This window comes from Danio rerio, chromosome 7 (assembly GCF_052040795.2).
Source record: "Danio rerio strain M-AB ecotype USA chromosome 7, GRCz13ab, whole genome shotgun sequence".
In the NCBI taxonomy this organism is placed as follows: domain Eukaryota; kingdom Metazoa; phylum Chordata; class Actinopteri; order Cypriniformes; family Danionidae; genus Danio; species Danio rerio.
The window spans coordinates 74,757,334-74,776,267 of NC_141027.1; the positions used below are offsets into that span (position 1 = coordinate 74,757,334).

At 35.4% G+C, this 18,934-nt stretch overlaps 1 protein-coding gene across 1 annotated transcript in view; it reads right to left on the reverse strand.

Annotated features, from left to right (window-relative positions):
* Nucleotides 1-4,912: 4,912 nt before the first annotated feature.
* LOC147843282 (uncharacterized) overlaps nt 4,913-18,934 on the reverse strand; it is a 513,583-nt gene continuing 499,561 nt past the window's right edge. Inside the window, exon 6 of the mRNA XM_087262268.1 lies at nt 4,913-5,306. The gene's annotated coding sequence lies outside the window, so the exon portion shown is untranslated. The remainder of the gene's footprint in view (nt 5,307-18,934) is intronic.

Below are 18,934 nucleotides of genomic sequence, written 5' to 3' on the forward strand. Positions count from 1 at the left end.
CCCAAAGAGGGAAAAAATCACTTTCGCGAACGCTCACGCTCAATCTGCCCAGTTGGTGGAATGAACTCCCTAACTGCATCAGAACAGCAGAGTCACTCGCTATTTTCAAGAAACGACTAAAAACTCAACTATTTAGTCTCCACTTCACTTCTTAATCTGCAATTGCCTATTTGAATATCACACTAACTGTACAAAAAAAAAAAAAAAAAAAAAAAAAAACCCTACTAACACTTCCCTTCTTAGATTTTACAGACCTGAAACTTGCCTTTAGTACTTATTCATTGTTGCTCTTAGTTGTGTAAATTGCTTCCTTGTCCTCATTTGTAAGTCGCTTTGGATAAAAGCGTCTGCTAAATGACTAAATGTAAATGTAAAATGTAAATGTATCAGTATCTTTACAAAAACAAAGGGAAATTAAGAGCTGTTTAAAATGATTTAAGACCTACACGTCAATATTTCAGCAAATGTAAGACTTTTTAAGGCCTAAGATTTAGTTTTTGAAATTGAAGACTTTTTAAGACCCAGTGGACACCCTGTAAATAATATGTATGTATTATGTGTATGTCTTACTGAGTATTTAAAATTAAAAGTAATCCATATTTCTACTTGCAGCAACTTTCATTAGTCCTGTTGTGAGCGTGCCTGACTTCTAGTAACCTATACCTTTGATATAGCCCATCAGAAAAACCCATTTTGGGGTCTCTAATTAGTTTAACAGAGATGTATTTTTTCCTTGATGCTTTGAAGAGTCTTATTTTTTGTCTTAATCAAAAAAAAAAAAAAGAATAATAATACATGACTAAGATGCATGAAAAGCTTTAGTGCTTCATCTGTTCGGTTATTTATTTATTTGCTTTCTCTTTGCGCACAAATGACAGCTCCCCGTTGAGTACTAATGTGAAATGACCTAAATTTGGCAAAATTACTTTGAACTTTTCAAACAAAGGCCTTGCTCTCGTCTCAGAACCTGGCTGATTCCCAGAGCGTCTCGCGTGCTACTTCCTTGGCCGTCTGTTTTCTTTTTTAAATGCTTAATTCTGTAAACACTATTTACTTTCGTTCAGGGTTGCGCCGAGAGCAGCGAACACCGTCATTTTGAACAGCTAAAGAGCATGTATGTTTGTCGTGCTAGCAAAACAAAAATATCACAGCTTAACATTTACAGATGAATATGCTCGGCACTGGGGCAGCAGCAGCAGCAGCGTGTGACTGTTTTCTAACCACACTGTAAAGTGTTTATATAATTAACCTAAAATGTACTCGGTGTGGTAACATTTAAAAGTAATAATCATCAAATTTGCAGTCATTTTAGGGGTCCCAACAAGTGTTGGGCATGTTCCTTTAAAATAGTAATTAGTTACTAGTTACTTCTCACATTTAGTAACTGAGTTACATAATTAAAAAAGTAACTAATTACCATGGAAAGCTACTGCATTACTTTAAAAAAAATCGTATTAAATATAAAACATTGCACACTAATCTACACTATTTTAATATTGTTTTGAGGCAACGTCAGAGACAACAATCAACTTCAACACATTATAAATATTATCATTGCTATATTTGCACAATAAAATGGTTTAGAACTTACAGATATTGGATATTATTGTGTTTAATTCTGTCTGAGTAAAATTTGCAGAGGAAAAAAATAAGTTTTATTTGCTTTGACGTCGTGGCTTCGCCTTCTCCTTTGGTAGAAGGGCTCAGGTCACCTGCATAGGCACTGATTCTGTGATGACGTGAGGTAGAGAGATGAAGAGAGACTCTTTTTTTTCCAGGGAATAAGTTGCACGATATAACAAACATCTTTGTCTTTCACCTCAACGAAGCAAAAGAAGTGCTTATATTTCCAGTTTGTAAACACTTTGAACTTGTTGGATTGGCCATCGTTCTAACTCCTGGTCGTTGGTGTGTGTGACTGACTGTGCGTGTGCTTGTGTGTGAACACCCGCTCTACTCTGCCTAAGATTGGCAAACGATGGAAATGTACTCTATCTGAGCCAATCGTCACGTTCTCAGTTACACTCATCATCATTGGTTGGTTATGTCTTATGTGTCCCGCCCCAGCCCTGAACACACACATACCCCCCAGTTGGAGACTTGTGGCTGGCTGAGAAAGTCACTGCTCGCATAAAAATGCACATTTTATGGTCAGTAACGGTAATGGCGTTGTAAAGGGGGAAAACAGTAATTTAAATAATTACTCGTTACTGAAAAAAGTATCGCCATTATTAACACTGTTTATTAATAGCGGCGTTATTCCCATCGCTAGTCACAACTGACAAAACTCAACAAGTCAATTGAAGTTTAGACTAAAAAAATCTCAGTGAAAACTACAATAATAAAAAAACTAATTAAAGAGACAAAGTAGTATATTACTGTTTTACCTACATTAAATCACCGTATTTTAAGAAACAGTACATAACTTTAAATTTTACCCTCTTAATATGTAAAAACTACAGCTTACAGTGTAAATATGAATTTTTGTTCAAATAAATGAAAAGTTCCCTCACTTCTCAAACACACTATTACAGTAGTTTACTGTAGTAGTTTACTGTAAATTAATTTACACTTACAACTTCAACTTTTGTTCAAATAAATGAAAAGTTCCCTTACTTCTCAAACACACTATTACAGTAGTTTACTGTAGTAGTTTACTGTAAATTAATTTACACTTACAACTTCAACTTTTGTTCAAATAAATGAAAAGTTCCCTTACTTCTCAAACACACTATTACAGTAGTTTACTGTAGTAGTTTACTGTAAATTAATTTACACTTACAACTTCAACTTTTAAAGAGAATTGCTGTAAACATGTTTACAATTCATCTGTTTTATCCAACTGAAACGACTAAACAAACAGCAGTTTTCAACTGTAAAATGTACAGATTATCAAAGTATTCTGTAAAGCGTTCCACATTGTAACTTTTTTCCTTACGGTAAACTTCTGGTAACTGCAGCTGCAGGTATTTTACCATATATTACACCATTTATGTTTTTACAGTGTACAATAAAGGTGAAATGCTTACAATGTAAATTAATTATACCTGCCGATGTCAGAGTCAATGTGAGATGTTTGAGCAGAACACATCTCTGATTATTGACAAATAAATGAATTGACTGCTTTGGGAGTGCATTAAAAATATTCAGGGATATTACAAGTAAAGCTCAATCGACAGCATTCGGGGCATTGTGTTGATTACCACAAAAACTCATTTCGACTTGCCCATCGTTTTCTTAAAAAAAAAGAGGTTAAATTGAGGCATTTTGAATGAAAGTGAGGCCAATTTTTTGAAAGATTTTAAAAGCAAAAAAGTGGAACTTCATAAAACCCCGGTTATTAGTGGCATAATATTGGAAATGTTACATTCTTCTGTGTCATTTAAGGGTTTTAGAGATTAGCTTGTAAAAAACTATGCTTTGTGCACTAAATATCTTGTTTGTTTTCTGTGTATACAGCACAGAGTGTTTTAAATTTCACAATTTTGAATTAAATTTTTTACACTATTGACCTTATTCTGCAAAGCGATTGTTTTAAAACTTCTGATTCATTTGTCTATGGGTGAATTTACTAAGAAAAATATGGCAGAAAACGGTCAAACTGCTTCACTTCAAACAAGTGTGTTCATGACTGTACATAAATTAATATACATATAGAATAATATAAAAAGAAAATCTCAGTTTGCAATATCAAGCAGCATAACTAGCTGTTTTTAATGCCTGAAAATCAATGGAAGTGAATAAGGCTGGAAGTCTTGTGCCAAAAACTTCCAATAGCTGCGTCCGTTTGTACTGTATGTGATGAATAAAGGCAAATAAAAGCCTATTTTTAATTTTTTTTTACAGAAAAGAAAGTATATGAGTCAAAATGAACATTATAAATGCTATCAACTGAGATTAATTTAAAGAGATAGTTCACCTCCAAAATGAACGAAAAATGACCTCATCAATTACTCTCCCTCATAAGGTTTCTTTCTTCTAATGAACACAAAAGAAGATATTTTGAAAAATGTAAAAAAGTAATTTATTTCCTGCTATGGAAGTCAATGTGTATCAACCAGCATTGTTCAAAATAACTACTTTTGGAGCACTTTAACAAAAATATCTGTAAATTAGCAGTTTTCTGTATTTTGTCATTCATGTTTTTATTATTTTCCCCAATTTATATGCTTTTGAATTGCATTATGGGGCCTTAATCTTTGTTCCAAACAGCTTTTAACCTCGAAAAGTTCAAAAAAGTGACTTTTGATAACATTTTTATCGATAAAAGTGATATATTGTCTGGGATATCATTGCATATTACCGTACAAAAACCTTGTAATCTACATTTTCTGTTATTTTACAGACTTATTCCTCAATATTATATTATTTCAAACTTCTAAAATGTCAACAAAAGTCACTTTGTTAAAGTGTAGATTTGATTTTTTAACATCAAAAGTCGACAAAGCAGAGATCAAGCTCTCATAATGCAATTCACATCCGGAAACTGTTATTTAACATATACTTTTACAGTGTGATCTATCCCTTTATTTACAGTCCACAACCGAGCCTGCATTATGTAAATGAAAACATGCATCTGATGCTGTTGATGCATATCTCTTTCTTTTCTACCAATCAATCCATCAATCTCCTCGTATTTCTTTCCAGGGTTTCCCTGCACCTAAGCATCTCCGAGCCAAACAAATTCAATCCGCACACATTCCCTCTAATCCTCCAGCAGCAGCAGACAGATGATTGAGTCTTCAAACCTGGGACGCCTTTATCTACAGTACAGTGGGCTCGTCTGTAGGCCCAGCATGTAGGAGAAGCAGCCTATGTGGGCGTGGACACAGGGGGCCAACAGGGCTTCAAAAGCCCCCGAGGAGCATTGGGGGTGTTGCCAGCAGGAAGAGAAGTGACTTCACAGCCTTACCTGATAGGTTTTTTGGTTTCAGTCGCCACCGCTCGGAAGCCCTCTCTGACTGCGTCTTTCTTTTCAAGTGTCCGTTTGAAGCGAGCGCCAGAAAGGTCACAACCCTTGCGGTCACAGCAGGTTTGGTGCAGCGGCAGGCGGATGGCCGTAATCTATCACTAGTGCTAAAGCTATCGTTTGTCTTTTTTTTTTTTTTGGTTTGTTGGTAAGTAAAGAGGAATGTAAAGCTTTCAGATCCAGTGCCTGGGCACTGTTAGTGCATCCCTCGGCAAGGGCTTTGGATGATGTAGTCCTGTATTTCCAGGTTGCTTGTTTCAAAGCTAAAAGACCCGGTTATGAATTTTTGGTATGAAGCATCCACAGCCAGCGGAAAAGCCTTCAGTGATAGCGCCACCTAGGGATGAGAAATAAACAAGCTATTAGCAGAAAGTTCTTTCATACAGTGCACTGTAAACAACAGACATTATTTTACAGGTAATTCTCTGTATTTTTCTACAGAAGTTTCCAGTTTTTTCATTATACAGTGAAATACCTGTTGTTTTATAGATGTTCTGCAATAAAAAAATTATTCACATAATTGCTTGTATTTTGGTATTACGCTATTTTTCTGTTTTTTAAAAGAAAAGTTCTGTATTTTCACAGAGTAACACTTAATGTTACTTTAATTTTTACAGATGATTCACCTTAAAATAGGGAAACAAAAATTCAGTCAATTAGTTTTTAGTGAAGATAGTAATCATAAGAAGATTAACGTGAGGTCATAATGTCAAATATTAACCCATTGTTTGTAGGCTGCACATAATGAACTGTAAACTATCTAATTTGTAAAATTTAGTACGATTTGCTCATCATCCAATGATGGTTGGGTTTAGGGGCGGGGTTGGGTTGAGTGCCATGCCTCCTTTTTAAAATCGTACATTTTCGTATGACTGAGCTGTATGATTCTGCGTTGGATTCAGCAAACGCGGGATCGTGTAAAACTAGAGGGTCTGAATAAACTGTAGTTTAATGAATTTTGACCGTAAAGTATGTTTTGTATTTTTACAGTTTTTTTCTTGTAATTCTGTGAAATTTATTATTATTATTTTCAACACTTTTTCACGACAATTCGTAATTTTTTAATTTAGTGGCTTATTCGTATCAATTCGTACGATCTGATTCGTACAGTTTAGTACGATTTGCTCATCACCCAATGATGGTTGGGTTTAGGGGTGGGGTTGGGTGCCACGCCTACTTTTTAAAAATCGTAAATTTTGGTATGACAGAACTGTGCGATTTTGCGTTGGATTCAGCGATCGCAGGATCGGGAAAAACTAGTAGGGCCTGAATAAACTGTAGAGTAATCACTTTTGACCGTAAGGCATGTTCTGTATTTTTAATTTTTTGTTATTCTGTGAAATTTATTATTATTATTATTATTATTAATATTTTTATTATTATTATTATTAATATTATTATCATTATTACTATTATTATTTTCAACGCTTTTTCACGGCAAACTTTTTAAAAACTTTTTGATTTAGTGGCTAATTCGTATCAATTCGTACGATTTAATTTGTACAATATAGTACGATTTACTCATCACTCAACGACCGTTGGGTTTAGGGGTGGGGTTGGGTTGGGTGCCACGCCTCCTTTTTAAAATCTGAATTCGAATGAATTAGCCACTAAACTGACAAAAGGTAAAATACGTTTTCTCGTGAGATCAGGCTGGTATTTTCTGTAATTTAACGGAATATCTCTGGAAGCCCTGCTGCCAGTCTTTTGACCATTTTTTTTTACAGATTTTTTTACAGTGTAGAACAAAGGATAAAAAAAACAAGAAACACATTTAATAGATTCTCAAACACACACTTTGCCTTTTTCTAAAGCAGAGCTGAAAGGAGGTGAGGCCATTGTTAGTTATGCTCCATAAGTGAGTGCAGATTTTTCGCTTTGCGTGCTCATTCCCCCTGAGAAAGAGCCGGCTAAATCTCTTTCAGGAGGGGAGGACACTGAACAATATGGCTTCTATCAAGTCCTTTGAGTTCGGTAATAAGCTGTTTTAGAGAACAGAAAATTAATATATAATTATTTTTACGACTGCTGCAGGACAAAACCGTACGATTTTCCAGATTGCATTAAGCAATAAATGCATTTCTTTGAGTAATTTTTCCTCTTGTGGCATTACTCTTTCAGCAAAAAAACAAAAGGAAAGAGAGAGAGAGAAGAAGAAGAAGAAAAAAATAAAACGAAATTTCCGGAGAAACTTAATTTCCCCCATAACCAGAACAAGACATATTCCTGTAATAACATGCATAATTGTGCACTCTGCGGAAGATCTCTCGTACACAACAACAAAGCCACTTAGACAGTACATATTTATTCACATGTCAGTTCCAACATTGAAAGAGAGAAAAAAAAAAGGAGGAGGGAAAAGCAAAAAAGAAAAAGGGAACGCCACATGGGGCTGGGATAGAAAGCCGAGTAAATGTGTCTATCATAGGCTACGGCTCTGACAGCTCTCGCCTGTGCTGCTTGGGCTTCAGTTGAGGGAATAAAGGACAGAGACGGAGACAGACTGTGATTTCTGAACGCTCCCCCTGGAGTCTCTTCTATTTGGCAACATTTTTATGATTATTTTTACCTCTGTGGATAGAGCAGGGTTAAAGATGCTGTTTAATTGTTCCCAAGAGCTCTTATTAAGTTGTTGATGAGGAGCTCCAGGGAGAGGCACTTAAAACTGCAACAAAAACAAGCAGGCACGCTGGTGAGGGGACGGAGGAGGAGGTGGGGTGGGGGGCTCTGAAATAAATGATGAATGGATGCGGAGGTCTCAACTTTTTCAGCGTCGCTTGCAAGTCTGTACTTGCACCAAAGTCGTAACCTCACAAATATTCATTAGTAATGGTCAAACTGTCCAACTTCGATGCTTGATCCTCTTGATGCTGCTCTAATGCTGCATTGCTTATCAATATCAAAATCATTTTAATGGCTGTAAATGTAAACAGGCAGGCTTTGTGTTTAAAATAACACTTTAGGTTTTAATAGAGAATGACTGTGAAGTGGCCGACACGATGGCTCAGTGTTTAGCACCGTTGCCTCGCAGCAAGAAGATCACTAGTTCGAGTCCTGGCTGAGTCAGTTGGCATTTCTGTGAGGAGTTTGCATGTTCTTATTGCATCTTATTGCAATAAGTTATTCATCACAACGGCCAATTTAGTTAGTTCAATTCTCCTATAGTGCATGTCTTTGGATTGTGGGGGAAACCGGAGCACCTGAAGGAAACTCACGCAAACACGGGAAGAACATACAAACTCCACACAGAAATGTAAATGAATGAAGAATAAATGCATTAGCTTTGTTATGGTTCTTCGACCAGAAAAAAAAAGAGAACGCAAAAGACACAGTTTAACGAACAGATTGGGAGGTGGGACTATCCATAATTACTTTCGGACATGTCTTCTGTACTCATCATCATCATCCTTAGCGCGACATTCCATTACTGGATCCTGGCTGCCTTAAGTAATATCCACCAATGTTCTCTGTCCGGGGCAAATGCTCCCCAATTCCTCATTCCTAAAACATTGGCGTCATTGCTAATGCAGTCTCGCCATCTTGGTTTAGGCCTTCCCACTTTTCTTTTGCTTACCGGGTCAGTGCTGAAGATTTTTTTGGAATGGCATTTTCATCCATACGTATGACGTGTCCTGCCCACCTTACCCTGGTTTATACTTCTGCGTCAAGTAACCGGCGTAACCCACGGCACATGCAACGTGCGTGGCTGTGCATTTATACTTCTTCCGCGTTCCTTTCTAACGCTTCCGAAACGCTAGTTGGCAGTGAGGTGTAAATGTGTCTCTGTGTCGAGTTTCTTCGCTGATGTTTTGCTTTTTCTGAACACTTCCGGGATGTACAAGTGGCTCAAACTCGCTCATTTTGAGGCAGGAACCGGCGGACGTGCAACAACTTTAACTATGAGGTAAACACAAAACAAAACTTTCCATCCGGAGCTCCTTCACGGGACTCCACACTTGTAAACAATCGTTCCATCAGGCTCGCACCATTCACGCGGCTCTCGGTCCCGCCCAGACTCGTCAGCGCTACCAAGCCGACCAATCACAGAGCTTGCGCTACGCGTCGTTGCGACGTGTAGTTACATTTTTTGAGAGGTGAACGTCAGCGACGCCAACGGCCACGGCGAAGGGCTATGCGTCAGCGCCGTAGCATACGCCGCCATTTGACGCAGAAGTATAAATCAGCCTTTAGCCTTGCAATTCTGATATTTTTAACTATATCAATTTCCATATACAAGGCTGCAAGCTCATTGTTGTGACGTATCCTACATTGATTATTGTCTTTTATTGGGCCATATATTCTCCTCAGTAATTATATTATAGAATATATATTCTATAAATTCTACACCATTTGAGCAATTCATAAATTTTTCTTCGGCTTACTCCCTTTTTTCATCTGGGGTCGCCACAGCGGAATGAACAGCCAACTCATCCAGCATAAATTTTCCAGCATATATATGCCCTTTCAGCTGCAACCCAGTACTGGGAAACACTCATACACTCTCACATAAACTATGGCCAACTTATTTTACTCAATTCAGCTATAGTGCATGTCTTTGGTCTATGAGGAACACCAGAGCATGCCTCATAAACCTTTTTATTTCATTAAACTTTTATTGTATTTATCTTTTTATCTAATACATGTTGAAGGTTTAGTAAGGGTTATATTAATCCAGCTCAAAATAAATAATTAAAAAAATAATAATTAACAGATAGATTGAGACAAAACTGTGCTGAAAGAGGTCTATGACAATGAAGGAAAGTTAGTAGAAAACAGGACATTTAAAACACTCTTAAAATGAAATTGCACTAATGTAGCCTAAAATTTAGAAATTGGACTGCAATACACTAAACACCAACACTAAAGCTCTCCACGATGCTTCCAATGGAGTTCCAATAGAAACAAATGCATTCTGAATAGCACCTATGCTGTCCTCTCCCAGGCCAAACCTTCCCATTCGCACCTTCTCCACTGGGCAGACTGTGGCCTTACGCCGGGCAGAGCAGCGGGACGGAGCGGATCTGGATCAATACCCCAGCCTGCAGCGCAGCAGGGCCGCGGGCCATCACTGACCTGGGCTATTGATCAGCCGCTCCTTGGCTGCCAATAGCAATGTGCTAGATGTGACACAGGGGCTGAGTGCAGACAGGCGGCTGAGGGATGGGGGAATGTGTATCGCCAGTGGCAGCCCCAAAGCACAGTAAAGATAAAAGTCAATTCCACTTAACCAAATCACTGACAACTAAATAGTTAGTGGACGGAGGAATTTGCACGGGCTCAGGTGGTGGCAGATGGCTGCATGATGAATGGGTAAACGGGATTCCCAGGATCCCCCTCACCTGCTCAGGGAAAGCCCTACATGGGTGTGCACTGCATAACCAGGTCTAATCTGAATGAACAAAAAAAAAAAAAAAAAAAATGAAAGTAAAACTCAGGACCAACATTTAATAAGATAAAATTGAACATTACACTTCATTGATAGATCCAATTTGATCAATTTTAATTTAAAATTTAAATCTACCTAAACACTAGCATTTTTATTTATTTATTTATATTTTATTTATATTTATTTATTTATTTATTTATTTATTTATTTATTTATTTATTTATTTATTTACTTATTATTTTTTATTGTCCTGTTTTTTTATTAAAACAATAAAAACCTATATAAAAACAAAACTTACTTTGAAACTAGTATTTATTTATTTATTTATTTATTTATTTATTTATTTATTTATTTATTTATTTATTTATTTTCTTACAACATTACAATAATTTACAATATAAAATTAAAATCTACTTAAGTTGTTGCATTTTTATTTATTTATTCATTTATTTATTGTTATAGGTTTTACTAAAACAATAATTGATTAAATATAAAATAAAATCTACTTTGAAATTAGCATTTATTTATTTATTTATTTTATTTATTTTTTTAGAACAATAAAATAATTTCCAATATAAAATTTTATATACTTAAAAGTTGCAATATTTAATTATTTAGTTAGTTAGTTAGTTATGTATTTATTTACTTATTTATGTATTTTCATGCATTTTAACAAATCAAAATTAAAATTTACTGAAAAACTAGCATGTTATGCAATTTTTTATTTATTAATCAAGTTTTATGCGTTTTAACAAATCAATAAAATCTCCAATATAAAGTAAAATCTACTTAAAAACTAGATTTTTTTTATTAATTAATTAATTTATTTATTTTCCTGCTTTTAATATAAAATTTAAATATACAAAAATATTGACATTTTTACTTATTTATTGTCATACATTTAAATAAAACAATACAATTTACAAAATAAAATAAAAATGTACTTAAAAACTAGCATTTTACATACATATTTATTCATTTATCGAGTGTTGTGCATTTTAGTAAAACAATACAATTTTCAAGGAAAATTGGGGATTTTTATAGGAATTTTAATTATTTACTTATTGTTGTGCTTTTTAAAATGATATAAAATTCAATATAAAATTAAAATCTACGTAGAAACCAGTATTTATTTACATTGTTTATTTATTTATTTATTTATTTATTTATTTATAGAGTGCCATGCATTTTAATAAAACAATGCAATTTTCAATCTAAAATTTAAATCTACTTAAAAACCAGCCTTTTTGCAAATGCATTTATTGTCATGCATTTTAATAAACCAATAAAAAAAATCCCAAAAATGTTTGAATCAATTTAAAAACTATCATTTAATGTATTTATTGGTTGATCGATTGATTGATTATCATGCATTTTAAGTAAACAAAAACTTTCCCACATCATGTAAATTTCTAAATATACTTTCCCAGAAAATCTCCAGCATCATGTTGATTTAAAGATCCGTGCATGTTTGTGTACAGCGCTCTCAGCAAGCCCATCCAATCCATCTTCCAGGCAGCCATTAGCAGTCCATATCAGAGTAGTTTACATGTCACTTTACTGCCCCACAGCCTGTTCATTGCTATTCTGTAGCCAACGGCCCGCTTGTCCATTCAACACCTATCCAAGGCTTCATATCTCTTCCTTTAATTACTGACTGACAGGAAGGCAATACTGAACACTTCATTACAGAAGCAACCCGATGACCGGCCACCGCAGTCCCAAGTCTCTGTGGTCAGTCTGACATGCACTGCCCGGGTCAGCAAAGGTCAGGCACCCTGAATTTATCAGCCAAGGGTTGACCGGTCCCAGCCAGGTCATATACAGCAGGGGGCAATGACCTTGGCCAACTGCATCACGTATTGATCCAGCCGTTTATGTCAAGGCCACGCTAATCACCAATAGCAGAGTCTCCAAAGGACAGTTAAGCACTACTGTGACTAGATAAAACGGCAACAGTAAAGTTACTTGTTTACAATAAAACAGTTTAAGTTAATGTGTTGAATTTCCATCACAATTCGTAGAAGAAATGGTGGATTATAAAATGTCAATAGTGTGGCGATGTACAGTTGAAGTCAGAATTATTGAATTATTGTAGTATAATTATAGTGAATAACCATATCCACACTCTAAAAAATAACTCAAGAGGTCTGTTACCACGACATAGTTTATACATTATTGTAACTTAAAAATTCTAAAATGCGGATTAGATTAAAACTTTTAAATGCCAGAATAATTTTATTAAGTTTTCAAAACAGGAAAATATTGAAAATTACATCTATTTAAAAATTCGGCTAATTTAAAAGTAAACAAAAATGTCAATTACTTTTAAACAATATTTAACTTGTAGCAACCCAAAGAAATTGGGTTGATAACTCAATTTTTCCACACTAATGGAGTTGTTTTGTATTTTTCCACTGATGTTTTTTGCTGTTTTTTATACTGATAATATGAAACACTACATGTTTTTGTTTGGTAAAACAATAAAAACCTGTTTTATAAAAAAAAAATACTGAAAAACAAAAATGCTGTTGTTAAATGTATTTCATACAAGAATGAACAGTAAATTTGCTAAAAAAAAAAAAAATTAAACAATTACAGCTACTTAATTTATTTGAGGTTCTAAACTTAAAAACATGCAATTACGCACAAAACACTGGATTTGTTTTCAATTTTAATTAAAAAAACTATTTGAAACAGCTTATTTTTTCTCAACTTAAAAAAATGGAGTTTATGCTAAGTAAAAATGCCTCTGATTGAAGAGGAAAAGATTTGGCTAACATAATAAAGTTTGTTGTCTGAACCTCATTTTGTCAGATGTTGTCGTAACTTGAATATATTAATGCAAACTGTTGCGTTAATTTTTTTTGTTTTGTCTAAACAATATTTTTTAGAGACAGGATGAGTGCAAAGCAACTGGGATTAAAAGATTCGTTCAACTCTCTGTCATCATCAGCCATCAATAATCATGTATTTGTAATAAATACAGTAAAATCCTTACGTAATTCACCACCACAGCCAAATATCAGTACAATTATAAAAGAAAGACGCTTCGATCCTGGATTGTGGACTTAAATCAGGTTTATTTTGTACATTAACATAACGGATAATCATACAGCTGTGGATATTACCCTGTATCTTGTCACATTTGCTATGCAAAAACAGTGCAAAGCTAAACATAGGTGTGTGTGTGTGTGTGCACATGCAAACTTTATAACAATATTGTTTGTGACTCATCATTGCGGAAAGGCTTGAATTAACCCCACAATAAATATATTAAATAACAGTTGGTTAAGTTGTTGATGTAATAAGGGAGATCTGCTTTATTCTTGTCTGTCACTGTGCTGTTTATCTACATGAAGGCTACATGCATCTCTGGCTCGGCATGTGGGAACAGTGGGCGGGGAGAAGCAACTCATTTGCATTAAAGGCACAGCAGCTCATTTTTCCCAGATTGAAAAAGGTATAATAAATAATCTGATGAGCTGAAACATTACAAACAAATTCTGAGACATAAAATACTTATCTTATATCTTAAAAAGGGGTAAAATAGGTGCCCTTTAAGTTCTAATAACTGATTTTTTAAATCTTTGCCATGATGACAGTACACAATATTTGACTAGATATTTTTTAAGACACTAGTATTCAGCTTACAGTGAGATTTAAAGGCTTAACTAGGTTAATTAGGCAAGTTAGGGTAATTAGGCAAATCATTGTATAACGATGGTTTGTTCTGTAGACTATCGAAAAAAAAAAAAGAGTTCCAAACGTGTATGACTTTGTGTTGTACTGAAAATAAAAGGTAAATCTTTTAAATGCAATTAGCTAATCTAACTTATAAAGGAAGTCTGAAAAACAGACTATACTCTACTACACTGTAAAAAAAAAAGAAAAGCTGACTCCACTTTAGGTTTTAAGGCAACAAACCTCAGGACATTTCTGAGTTTACTTAACTTAAATCAAGCCAAGAAGCTGGGTTGAAAATTAAGGATGTGTAAAAATATCTGAAGTTTGTTGCCTTAATATTTTAAGTTTAGTCAACTTTTTTTTTCTTTTTTTTTTTTTACAGCCTGTTGCTTTAAAATTATCACAACTTTTTTTTTTTTTTTTTTTTTTACCAAGATTGGTCTAATCCGATTCAATGATTTATGCTAAGCTAAGGTAAAGGTGTTTTTGACAGACCCTGAGATTGGCTGAATGGATTCCAAAATGTTAAAATTCAACAGTTTAACTCTAGGAGAGCTGTAACATAAGCACGGTGGCGCAGTGGGTAGCACGTTCACCTCACAGCAAGAAGGTTGCTGGTTCGAGCCTCAGCTGGGTCAGTGGGTGTTCTGTGTGGAATTTGCATGTTCTTCCCATGTGACGTGGGTTTCCTATGGGTGCTCCAGTTTCCCCCATAGTCCAAACATATGCACTATTGGTGAATTGAATAAACTACATTGACCGTGGTGTATAAGTGTGTGAGAATGAGTGTTTATGGTTGTTTCCCAGTACCCGGGTTGCGGCTGAAAGGGCATCTACTGTGTTCCCCTGTGGCGACCCCTGATAAATAAAGGACTAAAGGCTAAACTAAACCTATAGTTCTGTGTCGAGTGATCACCGTGACCCACGGCACCTGCCTTGCCCGTAGTCGTGCATTTGTACTTCTGCGTGCTGTTTGCATTGCTCTGCAATAACACTTCCGAGATGCTAGCTGTTTTTTTGAAAACTACCCTAATGTACAAGTAGCTAAAATTCGAAACTAACGAAATTAATAAACAAACTAATTTTTTAAAAATTAAATTAAATTAAATTAAATTAAATTAAATTAAATTAAATTAAATTAAATTAAATTAAATTAAATTAAATTAAATTAAATTAAATTAAATTAAATTTTATTTAATTTAATTTAATTTATTCACTCATTTTCTTGTCGGCTTAGTCCCTTTATTAATCCAGGGTCGCCACAGCAGAATGAACCACCAACTTATCCAGCAAGTTTTTACGCAGCGGATGCCCTTCCAGCCGCAACCCATCTCTGGGAAACATCCACACACACATTCACACACACTCATACGCTACGGACAATTTAGCCTACCCAATTCACCTGTATCGCATGTCTTTGGACTGTGGGGGAAACCGGAGCACCCAGAGGAAACCCACATGAAGGCAGGGAGAACATGCAAACTCCACACAGAAACGCCAACTGAGCCAAGGTTCGAACTAGCGACCCAGCGACCTTCTTGCTGTGAGGCAACAGCACTACCCTCTGCGCCACTGCCTCACCCTAAATTAAATTAAATTAAATTAAATTAAATTAAATTAAATTAAATTAAATTAAATTAAATTAAATTAAATTAAATTAAATTAAATTAAAATTAAAGTGTTCCTTGATGTGAATTGAAAGTCTAAATTTCAATTGACATCAACAGGTTGGAAAAGAGTGGCTAGTACAGTACTGAAAAAAACACCTTTTATTTTATTTCTGTAAAAATTAAGGGAAAAAAGTGACAATAGTTTAAAATGACTTTAGTAATTAATAATGAAAGTTTCATTATTGTCTATTGTACCGTTAACTTCAGTACAGCCAGTGTCCAATTAAATTCAAGCAAAACCCATGCCTCTTAAAAACCACTTCAGCTAAAAGGACCCAACAGTAATCAGCACCCGACAAATCAGCGTTAGAGGCTCTCATAAGCTTAAACTGTTTGCAATACTAAGCATCTGTCAGCTCCAGCGTAGACCACAGCTCACAGTAGTAAACTTTCAGCACAAATGTGTGTGTTTTTGTGTAACAGAACTTGTGTAAAACCCCGTTTTCCCTGTGTGTTCGCGCAGCTCAGTGCCAGCTGCTCTTCAGATCTCTTCCTCACTCTGCGCCTCTCGCATTAAATGACAATAAAGGTCGGGAATCTGCGGAGCAGGAGAGACGAGCAGCCATTCTTGCTTTATTACGCTTTGTTCCGTTTAATCAAAAAAGTGATGCATGCAGATAACCCCCTTTTTTAAAAAAAGACCTGATAAACAGAAACGATTGCACCTCTAAATAATAGATGATATCCTGGCTTTATACAGACACGTATATATAACGGGGAAATAATTGAAGACAACAATGTCCTATAAGAGACCCACTTGAGCAATGCTGATTCAGAAAGCTTCCAGACTTCAAACGCTCTGTCATAAAGTATGGATAATCCCTTAAGAAAGGCGTGCGTCTGTTTACAATTTTCTTCTAATTAAGGCTACGGAATAGGGCGATCTTTGTTCAAATTGATGCGCGTTGGTTGGGTTTTTGGCAGAAAACTGTACCATTGCAGAAAGTGTGTGTTTGTGGGGGTTACTTTTTGTTCGGAGTAACGAAGTAAACAATAACATCCTAATACAATCTGGGTGTCTGAATAAATACTCTCGCATGTGTCTACAAACGACACACTGACAGGAAAACTGCTTTTCCAAATAACAAATTAACAGTTTTATTTTTGTGCATGTGTTTTTTTTAAAGCATTAACCCGTTTTAGATGGGAGTAATGTTTGCTCTTTGGTTAAACTGCTTATTTAAATTGAGTTGAACAAACACAATTATTGAGACTTTTTTGGGACAACTTAATTGCTTTATGTTCAATCAACTTAAATTTTTAAAAACTATTAAGTTAAACCTAATTCCTTCATGCTGTCCCAACATAACATTTATTCCGTAATTGCGCCCTACAGCCACGTAACTTGTACCTTTCTTTAGTGTGACCAGAACTTTTTGTCCGACGGTTAGCATCTTCCACTGCATTTTGGGTGCAGAACGTTTTATCGATATTGTGGGGAGAAAACATATATTAAAGCACTTCAGAGTCACACCGCTAGCGATCGAAGATTTATGTAAATTTGGCAGGCTGAATGCAATCTGAATTGTTTAGGAGACACGGCACCGAGGAGGCTGATTAACAATGGTCTACAGCCAATCAGGATGCAGAACACAATGCACTAGTTTTAGATGGCAGTCTCAGTGGTACACACTTAAAAAAATATATATTTGCTCTTTGTTCAAACTACTTATTTAAATTGAGCTGATCAAACACAATTATTGAGGCTTTTTTGGGACAACTTAATTGTTTTATGTTCAATCAACGTACATTTTTCAAAACTATTAAGTTAACTTAATTCCTTCATGTTGTCCCAACACAAATCAAATCTGTGGAACCCAGGATTTTTTAATTTGTACACAATTTTACAGTGTACAGTGGTCTCTCGTTTTTTTGTGGGAGTTACGTTCTAAAAAATAACCCACAGTAGGCGAAATCCACGAAGTAGTCAGCTTTGTTTTTATTTTTTTTTACAATTATTATGGATGTCTTAAGGCTGTAAAACCTCTCTCTACACACTTTAGACACTTTTCTTAGACAGACACTCTCAAAGTCAAACCTTTGTAGAAAAATAAGTCCAGTACTATAGAATGAAACCAAAGATCACAACCATTTGATTTTCATTTATTTATTCTGTAATGGCGTCCTACATCCGCATAACTTCTACCTTCCTTTAGCGCTTCCAGAACTTTTTGGCCATGGGTTAGCATCTTCTTCTCCCTTTTGGGTGCAGAACATTTCGTCGACATTGTGGGGAGAAAACTTGCAAACATATAGTACTACACTGCGATCAAAGATTATAGTAAATTATGCAAGCTGAATGCAATCTAAATTGTTGAGGAGACACAGCACGGAGGAAATTGATTAATAATGGTCTACAGCCAATCAGTACGCAGAAGACAATGTGTTGTAAAAAAAAGCAAGTCAAATTTATGTCACATGACAGTGGCTGGACATCAACAACGGTTTAAAGAGATATGAGCGAGGAGATCCTGTCAGGACCATGTGGTGCTCTCTTTGAGAGAAAACATCAAGGCACGCTGGACACTATGTTCGCAGGATAGCTTCTTTACAAACAAATATGGAATTATCAACTATAAAAAAATTATATTAAATGAAAAATGCATTGAAAAAAAGCAAATTGCACAAAAAAATCTGCAAAATTGCGAGGCCTTGAAAAGCAACCCAGGCTTAATCTGAAAACGTATCCCTATATACATTTTTGGATAGCGCCAAATACAATCCCGGAGGTGCGATTTTTTTGCAGTTTTTGTTTTCCCGAATCCACCAAAGGCCGCTGTGTACGCTTTCTGAGATCTCAAATATCTCTCGTGAGCGCCTTTCGCACCCTGTTCTCGAGTAAATCCACTAGAGGCTGCTTTTGACTGAATGTTTGACTGACTGAATCGACTGAACCGATCAACTAACCCACCCTCCTCCATCCCTTAACCCAACCAATAGTATTTCTGGCTACATAATTTGCGATCTCCAGAACCATATATAGGGCTATGTTTTCAGAATAAGTCTATGTTGGCGAAAAGTGAACCGCGTTAAAGCGAGGGACCACTGCACTATCAATTTGTGTTGGCAAGTTAACGTATGATTTTTTTTACCAATTTAAATGGATTGAACATAAAACAATTAAATTGTCCCAATGAAATCTCAACATTTGTATTGTTTCATCTCATTTTAAATAAGTAGTTTGAACAAGCTTCAACAAAATTATTTTTTGAGTGTATATGT